Source organism: Microcebus murinus, chromosome 11, assembly GCF_040939455.1.
Source record: "Microcebus murinus isolate Inina chromosome 11, M.murinus_Inina_mat1.0, whole genome shotgun sequence".
NCBI classification, from domain to species: Eukaryota; Metazoa; Chordata; class Mammalia; order Primates; family Cheirogaleidae; genus Microcebus; species Microcebus murinus.
In genome coordinates, this window is record NC_134114.1 from 100,632,220 (window position 1) to 100,651,852 (window position 19,633).

Genomic DNA, 19,633 nt, shown 5'->3' on the forward strand with positions numbered 1-19,633 from the left:
TATTTAAGAAGAAATTAGGTTCTGTTTTACAAACCACTTTTAACCTCAGGCAAAATTTCTAAATCAGGACTCTGGCACTGGAAGTACGGACAATGGCAAACTGCTCTCTGAGTATCAACTTACCCCTACAACCTGAGTGCTTCTCAAATGGCAGTAAGGGGTACCCAGAGGTCCTCTCCTTTACTTCTCTTGTCATGAACAAGGACAGAGATGATCAGGACCTCCATCTTCTTAGCTCACTTATTTACAGCCCTGATTCCATGAGTAGGGGTTCTGAGACAGTCTCTCAGTGACACCCAGGAATTACCCTGGGATTAAGTAGCTAGGGGCACCATGACAAAACGCTGATGTTCTGCTCCTCCCAGGGGAAACAAGATTTGTGACTGTGAGCTTAGGGGAGAGAGAGGAAGCCCTGTGTTCTTGCCTGCAGGAGCCTGGAGTGGAGTTCCCACCTTGCTGAGCTGGGAGTGGGTAGTGAGAGAATGGCCTCCCTTCAAATATCACAGACTCTCTCCTTCTTAAATAGATTTTCTTTAATTAATGTTTCTCCATATGCCATATATTCTTAGGGCCATTTCCAGAGACTTTAAATGGTTGCATTTTAAAACAGTTTTTACTAGTTTTAATGGGGATGGATCAGCAGAACTTCTAATGCTGTTACTCTGGCAGTCAACTTTGCAGTTTCAAACTCTTTAACTCTAGTGTTTAGTGTTTATGATTAATTACAGTTCTGTGAGAGTTGTTTGAATAAGTGATACTTGGACCTCAGTGGAATACAAATTTTCTTTTGGCTGAAACAAAAATGATATGAAACAAAACCAAACCTGATGGTAATCATTCAACATATGTCCCTAGAGATTTTATATTATTTGAAATACTGTCTCAACAATTTAATAGAACAGATCCATATCTGCTTTTGTTTAGTGTTGGTATGTAGGTTGGCAAGAGGTATGCAAATTGTAGCTGAAACAAATATTTCCTCCCTCATTATAAAATTCTTGTTGAGATTGACTTGTCTTTCCAGATGTTAGTGGTTGCTTCTCATAATGCTATTGTAGGCAAGTTTCTGCTTTGGTCCCTGACCATAAATGCTAGGGAGTAAATAGAGAATATGATTGTTATATTAGTAATCTATCACCTCTATAAAAAATATGTCTGAATCACAAGCTCTTCTTGCAGAGTAAATAGCAGTCTTTACAAGGAGCAGCTGCACAACATTGCCATCACAATCACTGTATGCTCTCCCAGGAAGAATCTCCTCCACACAAAGCTGTCATCAGCAAATACATGGGATGCGCCTTAGCTTCAGAGGTTGTGCAGCACAGGAGAGAGAGCACTGGAAACCTAGGTTTTCATCCTAAATTTGTAGTTAATTAGCTCTTTGACCTTGAGAAATTTGTCTAAACCTCTAGATCTCAGTTTGCTCATCTGTGATGTGAAAGGATTTGATGAGATAACCCTGTCCCTTTCCCTCTCCATTCGTCTATGACTGTATGTGATGTTAGACACTCTGGTGGGACATAGGAAAGTAAAACCAATGGTCCCTCCCCACAAATTTTGAAAGGAATAGTATGATTATAAAGAAAATATTTAAACATACAAAGGATTATAGCAAATGAGCAGTATAGAACATAATTCTCTCATGGTTAAATAATGATATTTCCTGGATATAAATCACCTATAAGTTTTAGTTATCTATTTATCTTTTATTACTATCAAAGAGCTAAACTGGTGAAGTCACTTCATTAGTTGTAAGATGTGAGGTTTGAAAATCTCCTGAATAGGGGGATAGATTCATAACAAATTCTGGCATTTCAGAATATATAAGAAAATTAAGATATTTAAGTATAGAACCTTTGGAAGTGAATTTTAATTAAGGAATCTACTAAATGCAGTGAAAAACCGAGCTACATTGCAATTCAGTACTGACACTTTAGCCAATAATGCTTTAAATTTTAAGCTTTAATGCTTAAAATGAAATAGCAGAAAAATTGATTTCTATCAGTTTTTCTTTTATTGGTTTAATGATGCAGGTACAACAAAATCAAACAAGCAATGGCTGATAGCCTCTATCAGCTACTGGCTATATCTCTAAGCTGCCAGAAGTAGAGATAGTTGCTCCTCTGGGTAATGGTATATATGGGACTATTTGTCTACTCTGAAAGCTTTATGAATAATTTTCAAATTATTTCCCCTGATACATTGTAGTATCACCTATTATAGCCCTCTTCTACTTCCCCTTGTTAAATTGAACCTATATGCTCCATGGTCTTACTCATTTTGAATACAACTAAGTGTTCTGTAGTAAGTCACTTTTCATGATTAGCTAGCTCAAGAGAAAAGGCTTTATCTGAGTGTATCTTTCCTATAATTTATCTTCTGTACAATAGGGGAAAGACTCTTGAATGTGCTACAACACTCAGTTTAGTTGACTTATGCAATTAGATGGATTTTAAGCAAGGATCTGATGTAACAGTTTTTATTGCATCTGCACCATGATTTCTTCAACAAAAACTTTTTGTTGAACTACTATCTGTATTACAATATCCTATGTAAAAGCAATTAGACTATAGCAAAGAGAAATGAGCTAGAAACAATGAATAAAATCTATCTCTTTTAGTAAAAACTTGCCTATAGCTAGATTATGTAATTTGGTACTGTATCAACCAGGAAAAAAATTTTTAACTTATCAGGAAGTAAAAAAATTAAGTCAAATTAGTTATTCACTATCCAGTAGATTTTAAAAAATAATTGTTTTAAAGAAAATTTAATGGGTTGAGTTGCTGTGTTCCAAATATGAAGGCATAGTTTATGTGTTTGAAGAAATTCACAGTGTATAGTTCCAATAGTCTGCAAGAGCAAATATCTAAAAATAGAATTTTGCGTATTTTATAATTAAGTTTTCAAGGAACTCAGTTCAATTCGGTGATTTACTGACCAAAGTTAAATTCTATTTTAAGTTTTTCACTCTTCAGTTAAATTTATTCCTATGTATTTTATTCTTTTGATGCTATTTTAAATAAAATTATTTTCTTAATTTCTTTTTTGATTATTCACACTACTAGTATATAGAAATGCAGTAAGTTCCTGTATATTGATCTTTTATTCTGCAATATTTCTGAATTTTTTTTTTTTAGTTATAATAGATTTTTAGAGAATTCCTTACAATTTCCACGTACCAGATCATGTTATCTGCAAATAAAGATAATTTTACTTCTTCCTTTCAAATATGGATGTTTTGGATTTAATTTTCTTGCCAAATTGCCAGGTTGGAACCTTTAGCACAAAATTGACTAGAATGGACATTCTTGTCTTATTTCTGATCTTAAGAAGAAAGCACTCTGTCCTTCACCATCAAGAAAGATGTTAGCCCTGGGTTTTTGTATAGGCTCTTTATCAGGTGAGGAAGTTCCTTCTCTATTCTCAGATTTTTTTAGTGTTTTTTATCAAAATGGGGTTTTGGATTTTGTCCATTGCTTTCTTTGCATCTGCAAAGAAGAACATGTGGTTTCTGTCTTTTATTCCTGAGGTCCCCAACCTCCCGGCTGCGGATCAACACCTCTCTGCAGCCTGTTAGGGACCAGGCTCAGAGTTCCTCTGCCCCTGCCCAACACTCCCATGTGAGGAAAAAGCTGTCTTCCACAAAACTTACTAAGGGGCAGAGGGCCGGGGCACGCATAGCAGGAGGTGAATAGCTGGTCCCCATCCTTGGCATCACCACCTGAGTTCCGCCTCCCCCACCCTGTCTGTGGAAAAAAAGTTGGTGATCGCTGCTTATTCTACTGATGTGGTATATTTCAGTATATGATTTTCGGATGTTAAATACACCTAGTAATGATGTAAAATATTTGCGAATATTGCTGGGTTCACTTTGTTAGAATTTTTGTTGAAGATTTTTTGCATCTATATTCATATGAGATACTTTGCGTGTACTGATTTTGACTAGTTTTTGTTTCAGGCTAATACTGGTTGCATAAAATAAATTGAGAAGTATTCCTTTCTCTAGATCTGGAAGGGTTTGTGAAGAATTAGGATTAATTTGTCTTGAAATGCTTCATAAAATTCACCAGTGAAGTCATCTGGGCTCAGGCTTTCTTTATGGGAAGTTTTAAAATTAATAATTCAATCTCTTAATTTATGATATGTTTATTTAGAATTTCAATTTCTTCTTGTGTCAGTTTTGGTAGTTTGTGCTTCTAAGAATTTTCCCATTTCTTTTAGTTTATCTACTTTGTTGCCACACAATTCTTCATAGTATTTCTCAATAATATTTTTAATTTCTATAAAATAGGCTATAATGTCCTCTTTTTCATACCTGATTTAATAATTTGAGTGTTCACTCTCCTTTTCTTGGTCAGTTTAGGTAAAGATTTGCCAATTTTGTTAATCTTTCCAAAGAATCAACTTTTGGTTTTATTGTTTTTTTTATTGTTTTTCAAAACTTTATATAATTAATTTCTGTTCTAATATTTAGTATTTCCTTTTCTGTTTGCTTTACTTTTAATTTTCTCTCTCTCTCTTTCTCTCTCTCTCTCTCTTCAGTGTCTTAACTTTAGATCATTAATTTGATATCTTTCTTTTTTAAAAATACATAGATACTTGCTGTTATAAATTTCCTCTAAGCACTGCTTTAGCTGCATGCCATAATTTTTCTGTTTTGTCTTCATTTCTCTTTGAATTATCCTTTGAAAATATTTGAATTTTTTTAAAAAAATTTCTTTATAATTTCTTATTTGACCCATGTGAGGAGTTAGCAACGTGTTGTTTAATTTCCCACAAATTTGTGAATTTCCCAAATTTCTGCTATTGGTTTCTAATTTCAATCTATTACAGTCATAGATCTATTACAGTCATAGAACTATTGTATAATTTCAACCTTTTCAATTTGCATAGGTTTTTTTTTTTTTTTTTTTTTTTGCATCATCCTATGGTCTCTCCTGTAGAATGCCCGATGTGCACTTGAGGACAGTACCTATTCTGCTGCTTTTGTGTAGTGTACTCTGTAGGTGTCTGTTAGGTCTGGTTGGCTTATAATGCTGTTCAAGTTTTCTAGTTCCTTGTTAACTTTTGCTTAGTTGGTCTGTCCATTATTGAAAGTGGGAATCAAAGTGTTCAACTATTATTATTGAATTGTCTATTTCTTCCTTCAATTTTTTTCAGTATTTGGTTTATGCCTTTTGAAGCTCTCATGTTAAATACACAATGATACATTTTAAGCAAAGTCCTATCTTCTTACATTAACATTACATTATCTTTCTATAGACATAGTTTAATTATATTCCAGAGTTTTATCTGAAGACGTATATCAAGTGCTATGGGTTGACCTCCATTTCACCCATCTTCTAGAGCATATTCCTCTACTTCAGAGCCCAGAAATCTAAAATATGCATTTTACAGACTCTTTTGCAACTACATTTCTGCAGAAATTTAATTTCACATATGTAAAATTTGGAAGATAGAAGTACACAGAGGCAGAGTTTCTTTTCTTCTTATTATTATTATCTGTTTTTGCTGATAAAATCATGAAACACGAGGTTTTTCTGCAGCTGTTTTCCATTCTCTGTTCTTTGGCTTTGTGGTTGTCCAGAGGTAGTTGAAAAGGTATAAGCAGAGGTGTAGTAGATTTGATTCTAGCTTTTAATCTCTAATTTATAGTATAGAGAAGTGTTGAATGCAATAGTTTCAAGGATAGTTTAAGATACAGTATCTTTCTCTGTGGTTCATTTCTGCATGGATCTATTAATGAAAGTCATTTAGAGAGGTTCATCTTAGATCCCATTATTTCAGCCTTTCCAATAATTTTAATCACTTAATTATACCCCTTTAATGATTAATACTTAGAATAGTTTCTATTTCGTGCACTGCTAAGTGCATGAAACCAAAAGAGGAACCATGGAACCAAAAGAGGTTTCATACAACAGACAAAGGATGGGAATATGGAATTCTTTAACTTATTTAGGCTTAAAGGAAGTGATAGTCCCACTAAAATATGAAATAGGAACACTACTAGTCTATGCCACATGGTGATAAGACAGTATCTTAAAATTATAATTTGTAGTCATCTGTAACAAAGTGGCTACTGAGAGTAAGCCTCTAGCAGATTGAGTGATTGGCACAAGAGAAAATTATGGCAGAAGTAGGGAATATAAGGATTTTCATGTAGACTATCTGCTCCTGGCTGCATGGAGACTCTAGAAATAGAAATATCAAGCTTTAGTTTGAACTCTTAGGCCAATCCCAGTCAGATGAGGAGATTCGTGATTTCCCTAAAATGTCTTATTTTTTCTTTTGGCTACAGGGTTACTATGATGCCAAACATAATGAAAACACCAATATTTTTTGCTTTCTAAATGACAAACTGAAATCATATTCTCACTGGAAAATACTAGGTTATTGATTTGGAAAGAGTGGGACACTGAGGCTTGGAATTAGGATGTTTGGCTAAATCAGATAAATCTTAAAACCCTGAACCTCCCAATGCCACTGAGGTTCCCTTCTCATAGTAGATGCAGCCTTTTCTGTCCATCTGTCTGATAAACATGTTACTGTCTTTTTCCAGACCTTTATTTAGCATTAGATATCACCATGCCCCAGGAAAGAAATCTGACAAAGGGAGAAGAAAACTTAAACACTCAAAGAAATACAATATTGTGTGAAATCATAGCTGCAGAAAACAGAAATATATGTTTTATCATTTCTAATGATACTTGACTATGAAAAGAAAGAGAAAATTACATATAGACCCAGATGTATCACATGGGTGCTATTTCTGCAGATTTTAGATTCAGTGTGTGGTTTGAGAAGCTGAGGGATGTTCTGTTTGCTCTGTTAACTGAAACCTGGATTTAAAGGTGATTAAGGTGCCAGATTTTTTTTCATATAACATAAGAAGGTATTGGAACACTTGAGAAATAGGAATGCTTGAGATTAAATTTATCACGTATAATCTGCCCATCCTACCCATTCAGATGCACACCTGACTAGGATGCTATCTGGTTTTGCATAACCAGTATGAATGATATTAATAGATCCCTAATTTAAGCCACTACTGTGGATAGTTATAGCTCCCTAACTAAATCCAAGACCTGAGTCAGTTTCAACCCAGAAATGCTTGAATTAAGTAGAAGCCAAATATTCTTGAGGAAGTTCCATGCTATCATTCTTCAAGTATGTACTTTAAATCTTCCTCCTAGTCTTTCCCAAATGAAACTGTTCTATTTCCTGTGGTGTTTGTACCTTGAAGAAAGGAAAATAATCAAACATATTTTTGGTATTAGTGCACTCAGTCTATCATACAAAGCACACAAATCTCTGGAGATACAGTGTTCCACTGTGGTTCTCAGGTATGAGTGGAGGCTTATCAAGGTCAGATGATAAAGTGGAGATCTGACAAAATTTTATCTCACGGTGGCTTCATGGGTCTAGAAACTTACATTCTTGCTATTTCCCCTCTTTATGAATATAGAGTGGAAAAATCTACATAGTAACTGGAAGAATTTCACTACCTTTTAGAAGATCATTATGGTAGGAAAATCCAAGAACTGCCTCTTCCTTCGAAAGTAGTCAATCAGAAGCAATAGCACATCCTTGAGGGAATTAGCGCCACCACTACATGGTGTCTTACTAGCAGTCTAATCAAGTGATGAGTACAGCTGTAGCTATTTATCCAGGCACTACCTCTTTACTGGAGCAAACCAGTTTGTTTTCACCACCACTAGAAGCAGGACACCTTCACTGATGTACCTCAGAAAGCATCAACTTTCCAGTGCTGTGTCATAAACTTAATCAACAAAAGCCTTATTGTCTCACCATACTACAGAATATCACAATGATGTTCCCAATGTTATTGACAGAATGCCATTTGGACCTGGTAGGCAAGAAGCATTTGATATTCCAGTTGTCTTAAAAAGATACAAGTGTATCAGAACATAGAAAGTAAACCCAATGAAAAATTTAGGTGCCTGCTACCTCAGTGAAATGGACAAACACATATCAGTTTATCCATTTCACACTGAAAGAAAATTTGCTTCATGGCCACTGACATCAGTGGCATTTCTGTGTTGTGGCTGTAGCACACACCATATTTAAGTGTCCTCCTCTGACTGAGTTAAGCTGTCAGTCAAGCTGATATGCTACTAATCTTTAGGACTAAGTGGATACAGTCACCCTTGATGTTTCTGTGGTAGCTCAGGACAATGTAAAAGGACATGAGCATTTCCAATAAGAGAATCACACCCCTGTAATTTGGAAACTAAGCCATGTAACTCAATAAATATTATTCTCCTTTGATAAAATAACCTACGGCTTGCTAGTTGACCTCAAAAGTAGAAACACTCTAGTTGGATTTTATTATTCTGGGAGTCATTCCTGGAGGTCTCGATTAGAGCCAGTTCCTTCAGTTCTTTTGATGATATTGTAATTTATTATATTAAGCTTCTCCCTGCTTAAATACAATGAGTGCCTTCTATTCCATGAACTGGACTCTAACTTATGGAGTATGCTGTTATTGGGTTGTAACTCATGTGCGGCATTACATTAACAAGTAACTGTAGTGAATGTTTGAAATTTTATGTTGTCTTGGTGTCTATTTTAAATACAATTTAGACTTTCTCATACCAAAAGCTTGGCTCAGTCACCCTTGACACAGTTTTCATTTCTATATTACCCACTCCACCGCCTGTGGTTCCTCAATGTGTTTGACACAGATCTCTGCCATACACAACTGCTCCGTGGTGACTGCTTTGCTATGGGACAGCTAGAGGCAGCCTGCTTCACTGGCTCTGCTGGCTGTCACACCCTGCATGGACTCTGCACGTAGGCCACAGTGATCATCTCCCAGTCACTGCATGGCCTCCAGGAATTTGTGCCTGCTTGCCTTAAACCCACTAATTGAAACTCCCCATGGGAAAGGATTATGTCTGGATTATGCCTGTGCTCCCTGACCTGTGTGTGTGTGGCCTCCAAGTGTGCTCTGCACCCCCGGGGGCCTATAAGTACTAAAAACTCAAACATTTTAGACTGTGGTTATGTCATTTAAGCCATGCTCATAATTTGACTCCTGATGGTGAAGCCACCCTAAGTGACCCATGCAGGTGGAGCCCTGCTGGTAATCTTTTGTCCATGCCTGTTGTGGCTGCTGGGGACAGTAGCTACCAGCTAAGTTAACAGAGAAACTCAAATAATTTGGTTCCAAACAGTAATATATGAGAAGATGTGACCTTTAGAACTTTTGATTCTCACATATGACAATGAGAAAATAATAATCCATTAATTTCATACATAAAATAGAAGTTTACCTAGGAGATAAATAAAGATTTTTTTTAATTCCCTAGAAAGAAAATAACTGTTTCAAGATGCAGAAAGCATCACACCGTGTCACACCAGTGATAAAATCTATTGAAATGCTCTAAAATGGAACTAAATTGGAAGAGTTTAATCATGCAGTATCTGTCCTGTATATCCTATGAATATAGGGGTACTTTGCTCTCTGATGTTGAGGAAAATAGTGAGTGCTGTAAATTGAAGGCTCTTGATCTTGTAAACCAGATTTGAGAGCAAACCTACTGAAGGTGGAACAGCTGTTTGGCTGTGTAGGGTGATTTGAAATCCCCTACTTTATGCTACCCTGAAAAAAACAGAATATAAAATCAAAGGTTATAAATTTCAAGCTAAGTTTTATTCAGTTAAAAAATAAACTTTCCAGGATATAAAATTAAACTAACAAAATTGGAGTATATTGTTTTCAGGAGTTTGTATGTAATAGCATAGACATATAATAGAATAATAACTCAAATTCTCATTAAGTGGTATCACAGCTAACATTTTATAATTTATCCAACTTTCTTCTACATTTAAAAAACGTAGATGCGGTTATTTAGGTTATATACTAAATTTCTATCAAAGTACATTAGAAAAAATATCAAATATTTGTTTTAGGATGTCAACTCAAATATCAGTTTTATTAAATTTTAGCATACTATGGAGGTACAAATTTGAAGGTTTAGAATAATGCCTTTCCCCCCATCCTCCCACAGGTCTGAGCTTCAAGTGTAACCATCCCCCAGACAGTGCACATCTCACTCATTATGTATGTATATACCTGCCCACTACTCCCCCCTACCACCTGTCCAATACCCAATTAATGTAATTCCTATGTGTCCACATAGGTGCTGATCAGTGAATACCAATTTGCTGATAAGTACATGTGGTGCTTGTTTTTCCATTCTTGGGATACTTCACTTAGTAGTATGGGTTCCAGCTCTATCCAGGAAGATACAAGAGGTGCTATATCACCATTGTTTCTTAGAGCTGAATAGTATTCCATGGTATACATATACCACAGTTTATTAATCCACTCTTGGATTGATGGACACTTTGGTTGTTTCCACAACTTTGCAATTGTGAATTGTGCTGCTATAAACATTCCAGTGCAGGTGTCATTTTTGTAGAGTGTCAATTGATCTTTTGGGTAGATATCCAGTAATGGGATTGCTAGATCAAATGGTAGATCTACTTGTATCATTTTAAGGTATCTCCATATTGCTTTTCACAGAGGTTGAACTAGTTTGCAGTCCCACCAGCAGTGTAGGAGTGTTTCTATTTCTCCACATCCACACCAACATCTATTGTTTTGGGACTTTTTGATAAAGGCCATTCTTACTGAAGATAAGTGTTATCTCATTGTGGTTTTCATTTCCAGTTCCCTGATGATTAGAGATGTTGAACATTTTTTTCATATGTTTGTTAGCCATCATTCTGTCTTCTTTAGAAAAGTTTCTGTTCATGTCCTTTGCCCACTCTTTGATAGGGCTGTTTGATTTTTTTTCTTGCTGATTTTTTTGAGTTCTAAGTAGATTCTAATTATCAGCCCCTTATCAGATGTGTAGGATGTGAAAATTTTCTCCCATTATGTAGGTTGTCTGTTTGCTTTCATGACTATTTCTTTGGCTGTGCAGAAGCTTTTTCGTTTGATCATGTCCCATTTATTTATTTTTGTTGCTGCTGTGATTGCCTTTGGGGTCTTCTTCATAAATTCTTTGAGTAGGACAATGTCTAGGAGAGTGTTTCCAACATTTTCTACTAGAATTCTAATATTTTCACATCTTAGGTTTAAGTCTGTTACCCAGAAGCCGGATCAAGATGGCGGATGAGAAACCCCACCAGACAGAGTGTCTCTGCAGAAAAGACAGATTCTAGCAGAAATTAGAAGAAAGAAGAAAGCAGATGAGCACACATTGGACTAGGGTGGGAAGGAGGGGTATCTGAACCACAGGAGACTCCACGGGAGGAGGTTGTGGAGGAGAATTAGAAGCAGAGACCTCCGGAGCAGCCTAGAGACCAGTGGCAAGGGTAGGTGGAGCACTTAACATTCCCATCCCTTGCATCTCGAACTGCTGGTGGGCTCCCCAGCGGGTGGAGAGACCTGCAGACACCAGACCAGAGACGGCCACTGCCAGTGAGTGGTAAGACTATAGCGGACACGGCACCAGGCTCCCATCTCCCACAGGGCACTTCCTTCTGCACAGACCTGAGCTGCACAGCAGGCCCCATATTGACTCCTTCTCCCCTCCCCCTACCCTATCTGCGGCTGCCTAGAGAGACAATGTAGCCACCAGCCCGAGGCAACTCCAGGGAATGGGACCTTCCTTTATGGGGCCCTACAGCTGACTGAGGGGAACTCAGACTGTGAGCTCCCTACCCGCCAGCCCTCCCAGGTGCTGCTGGCCGGGTGATCACAGGAGAGCGGGGAAAACTCTGAGGCTGAGAGACATAGACCCAGCTTGGGCTCCCTGTGGGTGAATTGGGACTGGCACTCCTCTCCCTGATGGGGATATAGTTTGAACTCTGGGATCCAGAGGTCAGACCTGCAGACCAGATCCCATGCACCAAGGTCTCACATTGCCTGGGGCACAGAAGGGATATATGTGAATAGCCTACTGAGGTGTGTGTGCCTTCAGGGGCAGATCAGCCTCCTAGAGGGCAACCCTCCACCCAAAGAGAGGCCATGAGCCAAGCCCAGGCAGCATTCCTGAGCAAGGAACCTCGCAGCTGGCATCACAGCCAGGGGAGGCCCGGTGGCATGTGCTCTGGCTTGCTGGCAGAGGCCCAGGAGTAGCTGCGGAGCTGGGGAGGGTTGAAAGAAGTGAGGCCCGCTCCAGACTGCAGGTCTTAGCACTACCCCAACATGTAGACTTTCTGACTGAGTGAGGCCATTTCTGCCCCTCCCTGTCAGCTTTGCCTGGAAGCAGAGAACAGAACTTTGACCCCTCCTAATGGCATTGGTGGTGCCTGAGGGCAGGCTTACCCAACCCAGCTCCACCCAGACTCTCTCCTAGACTAGCCCTCACTGAAGGGGAGAAAAGGACACACCTGGAAGTCCCATGGCCCCATTCACCATCTGAGGCACTAGAGTTCTCTCTACAGGAACAAGAGCTGATACCAGGACATAAAAATAACAGAGTAGCCTGTTCCTCCAAACAAGTGCCACCTACTGACAGGGAGGGCATCCTGCAAGCCTTTTCACGGCACCTACTGACTCATTATACAGGTAGTGGTCGAATCTCACCCACAGACACCACCTACCGGATCAGACTAAGCAAGGTGTGTGAATACCCAAACAAAAACCTAAAGGAAAGAATCAACAACTGATTTACATGGGAAGAAATCAGTGAAGGAACTCCAGAAATATGAAGAACCAAACGGAAACCACACCCCCAAGGAGGAGTACCAGCCCCTTAGAAACAGACACAAACCAAAATCAGGCAACCAAAATGACAGAAGAGGAATTCCGAATGTGGATCATAAGAAAATTCAATGACCTGCAAGAACAACTCAATAACCAACACAAAGAAACACAAAAAGTCTCCAGGACCTGGAACAAAAGTTCACTAAAGAAATCGATACAATGAAGAAAAGTTTAACCGAACCTGGAACCATTTCCTGGAAATGAAGCATCAATTCAGGGACCTACAAAATACAGTGAAAAGCTTCAAGAACAGGGTAGAAAAAAGAGAAGAAAGAATCTCAAAGATTGAAGATAACACCTTCCAATTAAATAAATCAGTCACAGAGATAGAGCAGAGAAACAAGAGAAAACAGCAAAGCCTACAAAAGATGTGGGATTATGTGAAGAAACCTCATGTGAGGGATATAGGGTTATCAGAAGGGGAAGAAGACAACACTCAAGGGTTGGACAAGCTATTTGAAGATATAATAGAGGAAAATTTCCCAGGCCTTGCTCAAAATCTTGATATACAAGGTCAAGAAGCTCAGAGGACCCCTTGGAGACTCAATGCAAACAGGAAGAAGTCATGCCATGCAGTCATCAGACTGACCAAAATATCAACTAAAGAGTCCCTTCTATGAGGTGTAAGATGAAAGGAGCAAGTATCATACAAGGGAAAGTCAATTTGAATAACACCAGACTTATCTACTGAGACTTTACAAATAAGGAGAGATTGGGGCCCATTCTTACTCTTCTGAAACAGAACAATGTCCAGCATAGAATCTTATTCCCTGCAAAACTAAGTTTTGTATATGAAGGAGAAATAAAGACATTCTCAGATAAGCAAAGACTGAGGGAATTCACCAAGACAAGACCAGCCCTTCAAGAAGTAATCAAAACAGTGAGACCCACGGATCAGCACAATAAACACTCATGAATGTAAATCTAATCAAAGCTAAAGATCAAAGCCCAGACACTACAATGGCTCAAGAGAGAAAATAAAGCAACAAAGTTCAACCCAACATAATGAACAGAAATCTGTCCCACCTATCAGTTATCTCAATAAATGTGAATGTCTTGAACTCCCCACTGAAGAGACATAAGCTGGCTTAATGGATAAAAAAACACAAGCCAAGTATCTGCTGCCTTTAGGAAACACATCTAACCTGCAATGATACAATTAGACTAAAGCTAAAGGGGTGTAGAACAATATTTCAAGCAAATGGAAGCCAAATAAAGATGGTGTGGCAGTGCTGATTACAGATAACTTGGTTTTTAAATCAACAAAGCAATAAAAGAAAAGAAGGTCACTATAAAATGGTGAAGGGTACAATTCAACAAGAAGACATAAAAATTCTCTCTATATATGCACCCAACCTAGGTGCACCAAGATTCAAAAAGCAAACTCTACTTGATCTAAACAAATGGATAAACAACAACACCATAATATTTGGAGACTTTAACACCCCACTGACAGCACAGGAGAGATGCTCCAAACAGAAAATAAACAAAGAAATAATGGACTTAAACAGAACCCTAGAACAAATGGGCCTGACTGATTTTTACAAGACATTCTACCCCAAAACTATTGAATATATGTTCTTCTCATCAGCACATGGGTCATTCTCCAAGATTGACCATATCCTAGGACACAAAGCACTTCTCTAACAATTTCAAAAAATAGAAATTATACCATGTATCTTTTCAGACCATAATGGAATAAATGTAGAAATCAATCCTAACAGGAGTCCTCATTTCTACACAAAGTAATGGTAACTAAACAATCTTCTGCTGAATGATCACTTCATAAACGAGGAAATCAAGATGGAAATCAAAAGATTCTTTGAACTAAACAACAAAGGTGACACAAGTTACCAAAACCTGTGGGACACAGCTAAAGCAGTCCTGAGAAGAAAGTTTATTTCCATAAATGCCTATATATAAAAGTCAAAAAGATCACAAATAGACAACCTAATGAATCATCTCAAAGAGCTGGAAAAAGAAGAACAGACCAATCCCAAACCCAGCAGAAGAAGTGAAATCATTAAGATCAAATCAGAACTAAATGAAATTGACAACAGGGAAACTATATGGAACATTAATAAAACAAAAAGTTGGTTCTTTGAAAAAATAAACAAAATTGACACAACATTGGCTAGACTAATGAAAAGCAGAAAAGAAAAATCTCTAATAACCTCCATCAGGAACAATAAAGGAGAAATTACAACTGATGCCACAGAGATACAAGATATAATTTATGAATACTACATAAAGCTCCATGCACACAAACTGGAAAATGTGGAGGAAATGGACAATTTCTTAGAAACACACAGCCTTACTAGGCTCAACCAGGAAGAAATAGAATTACTGAACAGACCAATATCAAGTACTGAAACTGAAACAGCAATAAAAAACCTTCCTAAAATGAAAAGTCTTGGACCAGATGATTTCACACCTGAATTTTATCACACCTACAAAGAAGAACTGGTGCCTATCCTGCAGAAATTATTTCACAACATCGAGAAGGAAGGAATCCTCCCCAACACATTTTGTGAAGCAAACATAACACTGATACCTAAACCAGGAGAGTATGCAACAAAAAAAACTACAGACCAATATCCCTTATGAATATAGATGCAAAAATTCTCAATAAAATCCTGGCCATTCGAATCCAGGTGCTTGTCAAGAAAATAATTCATCACGACCAAGTGGGCTTCATCCCAGGTATACTGGGATGGTTCAACATATGCAAATCTATAATGTAATTCACCATATAAACAGAAGCAAAAACAAATACCATATTATCCTATCAATAGAGGCAGAGAAAGCATTTGACAAAATTCAACAGCCTTTTATGATAAGAATGTTCAACAAAATAGGTATAGACGGGGCTTACCTAAAAATGATACAAGCCATATATGACAAACCCACAACCAATATCATACTGAATGGGGAAAAATTGAAAGCATTCCCACTTAGAACTGGAACAAGACAGTGTTGCCCACTATCTCCACTTCTGTTCAACATAGTGCTGGAAGTCCTCGCTACAGCAATCAGACAAGAGAGCAAATTAAGGGCGTCCAAATGGGAGTAGAAGAGATCAAACTCTCACTCCTCACTGATGACATGATATTATACCTAGAAAACCCCAAGGATTCAACCAAGAGACTCCTTGATCTGATAAATTAATTTGTTAAAGTCTCAGGATACAAAATCAATACACAGAAATCAGAGGCATTCATATACGCCAACAACAGTAAAAGTGAGAACCAAATCAAAGACACAATTCCCTTCAAAATAGCAACAGAGAAAATAAAGTACCTTGGAATATATTTAGCTAAGGAGGTAAAAGACCTTTTCAGAGAGAACTACGAAATGCTGCAGAAGGAAATAGGAGAGGACATAAACAGATGGAAGAATATGCCATGCTCATGGGTCTGCAGAATCAACATTGTTAAAATGTGTATACTAACCCAAGTGACCTACAGAGTCAATGCAATCCCTATCAAAATACCAACATCATTTTTCACAGATATAGAAAAAATAATTTTATGCTTCGTATGGAACCAGAGAAGACCCCGTATAGCAAAATCAATCCTAGGCAATAAAAACAATGTGGGAGGTATCACTTTATCAGACTTCAAACTAGCCTATAGTAATTAGAACAGCTTTTTACTGGCACAAGAACAGGGACATTGACCAGTGGAACAGAACAGAGAACCCAGATATAAAAGCATCCTAATATAGCCAACTAATCTTCGAAAAAGCAGACAAAAACATACACTGAGCAAAAGAATCCTTATTCAATAAATGATTCTGGGAAAACTGGATAGCCACATGTAGAAGACTGAAACAGGACCCACACCTTTCACCTCTCACAAAAATCATCTCACGCTGGGTAACAGATTTGAACCTTAGGTGTGAAACTATTAGAATGCTAGAGGAAAACTTTGGAAATACTCTTCTAGAAATTGGCCTTGGCAAAGAATTTATGAAGAAGACCCCAAAGGCAACTCCAACAGCAACAAAAATAAACAAATGGGATCTAATGAAATTAAAATGCTCTGCACAGCCAAAGAAACTGTCAAGAGAGCAAACAGACAACCCACAGAATGGGAGAAAATTTTTTTAAGGTGCATATCTGATAAAGGGCTGATAACTAGAATCTATTTAAAACTCAGGAAAATTAGCAAGAAAAAAATCAAACAGCCCTATCAATAAATGTGCAAAGGACATTAACAGAAACTTCTCAAAAGAAGACAGAATACTGGCCAACAAACATATGAAAAAATGTTCAACGTCTTAATCATCAGGGAAATGCAAATCAAAACCACAATGAGATATCACTTAACTCCAGTAACAATAACCTTTATCAAAAAGTCCCCAAACAACAAATGCTAGCATGGATGCGGAGAGAGAGGAACATTTATACACTGCTGGTGGGACTGCAAACTAGTTCAACCTCTGTTGAAAGCAATATGGAGATACCTCAAAGCAATACAAGTAGATCTACCATTTGATCCAGCAATTCCACTACTAGGCATCTACCCAAAAGATCAAAAGTCACTTTATGAAAAAGGCACCTGCACGCAAATGTTTATAGCAGCACAATTCACAATTGCCAAGCTATGGAAACAACCCAAGTGCCCATCAATTCATGAGTGGATTATTCAAATGTGGTATATGTATACCTTGGAATACTACTCAGCTTTAAGAAACAATGGTGATATAGATAGCACCTCTTGTATATTCTTGGATACAGCTGGAACCCATTCTACTAAGTGAAGTATCTCAAGAAATAAAAAACAAGCATCACATGTACTCACCAGCAAATTAGTATTAAGGGATCAATACCTAAGTGGACATATAGGAGTAACGTTTATCGGGTGTCGGGAGGGTTGGAGGGGAGAGGTGGGGAGTGGTATATACAAATACAATGACTAAGATGTGCAACTTTTTGGGGATGGACTTGCTTGAAGCTCTTATTCGAGGGAGAGGGGGCATGGGCAAGATAAGTAACCTTAACACGTATACCCTCATAATATGCTAAAATAAAAAAAAATAATAATTCTGTTACCCAGCATGAGTTGATTTTTTGTGAGAGGTGAACGGTGTGGATCCTGCTTCAGCCTTCTACAAGTGGCTACAGTTTTTCCAGCATCATTTATTGAATAGGGATTCTTTTCCCCAGGGGATGATTTTTGTCTGCTTTGTCAAAGATTAGTTGGCTATATGAGGATGGTTTCATATCAGGGTTCTCAGATCTGTTCCACTGGTCAATATTCCTATTTTTTTGCCAATACCAAATTGATGTTGAGTCTGCCGCCCCAGGATAGCCTTTGATAAAGCCTTTGATAAAAAGCATGGTATAGATGTCCATCTGTTTACATCCTCTACTATTTCCCTTCTCAGTGTTTCATAGTTCTCCCTGTAGAGATCTTTTACCTCCTTAGTTAAGTATATTCCTAGGTACTTTATTTTCTTTGTTGCTATTGTGAAGGGTATTGAGTCTTTGATTTGGTTCTCAATTTGATTGTTGTTGGTGCATATGAATGCCTCTTATTTCTGTGTATTGATTTTGTCTTCTGAGACTTTACTAAATTCATTTATCAATTCCAGGAGTCTCTTGTTGGAATCCTTGGGATTATCTAAATATATTATCATATCATCAGCAAACAGTGAAAGTTTGATCTCTTTTGCCCCAATTTGGATACCTTTGATTCCATTTTCATGTCAGATTCCTATAGCCAGGACTTCTAGCAATATGTTGAATAGACGTGGAGATAGTGGGCAGCCTTGCCTGGTTCCAGTTCTAAGTGGGAATGCTTTCAATTTTTCCCCATTCAGTATGATGTTGGCTATGGGTCTGTCGTATATGGCTTGTGCCATTTTTAGGTAGTTACAGCCACCGAGGTGCCAGGGTGCAGGGAAGACTCTGACCTACCTCCTCCCCCTAGCCTGCATCTCTGGAGCAGAAAGTGGTAGGCTCCACCCCTGGAGGCAGGGTGAGACACGAAAAGCCACTCTTCCCCTGATCTAGGGTGAATCTGCTGGGCCTATGGACAGATCGAAAGCAGGCAGTCAAATGACTTTGCTTCCCAGAACAGTTTAGGTCACCCAGTTGATCAAATATCAGTTTAAGAATGTCATGTTTACTCAAAGGAAGATAAAATACTAAATCTTACAACAAAACTTTTAAAAATACTAACTAAACTGGTATGGATATTAGTTTGATTATATGGCACATATAAATCATCAAAGATTTGATTAATCTATTTTACCATGAAGAAGAAAAGCAAAGAGCTTAAAGAGTTTTTTGTATTCAAGAGGCCTATGAAATAAATTATCAATAATAATAAAACATTTTCTTGGTCCACCCACAGTACAAGTAGATATTTAAGCTCCAGTTCAGTTTTCATTTTAAAACTGCTTCATTTTTTGATGATATTATTTTTACCAATTGCTTGTAGAATATCTAGATTCTATATTCATACTTTTTCTATTCCATACATTTACATAACAAAAATATATTATTTGAAGGAAAATATACCATTAGAGACAGTCTTTGTATGTGAGTCAATTAGCCAGAAAATTGTCAAAGAATTTTAATAAATTCAAATTACCTACATGAAAAGGACACAAATTTCTTAAGTCGAACTAAAAATTCTAGTATAATTATATCTCTCCGTATGCTGCTTTATCTCACATCCATTAGTATGGATAGAAAAGCAGGATTTATCCCCAATCTTATTTTTTCGTATGCCTCATCCCATACCAACAAAATAGATTGCCAAGATGCAGTCATGTTTAACCATTTATTTATTTATTTATTGCCTTTTCCTAACTTTATCTAATTCTCTATCTGAGTGTATTTATGTTTGGAGACTCATTTTAAATAATTTTCTTTCA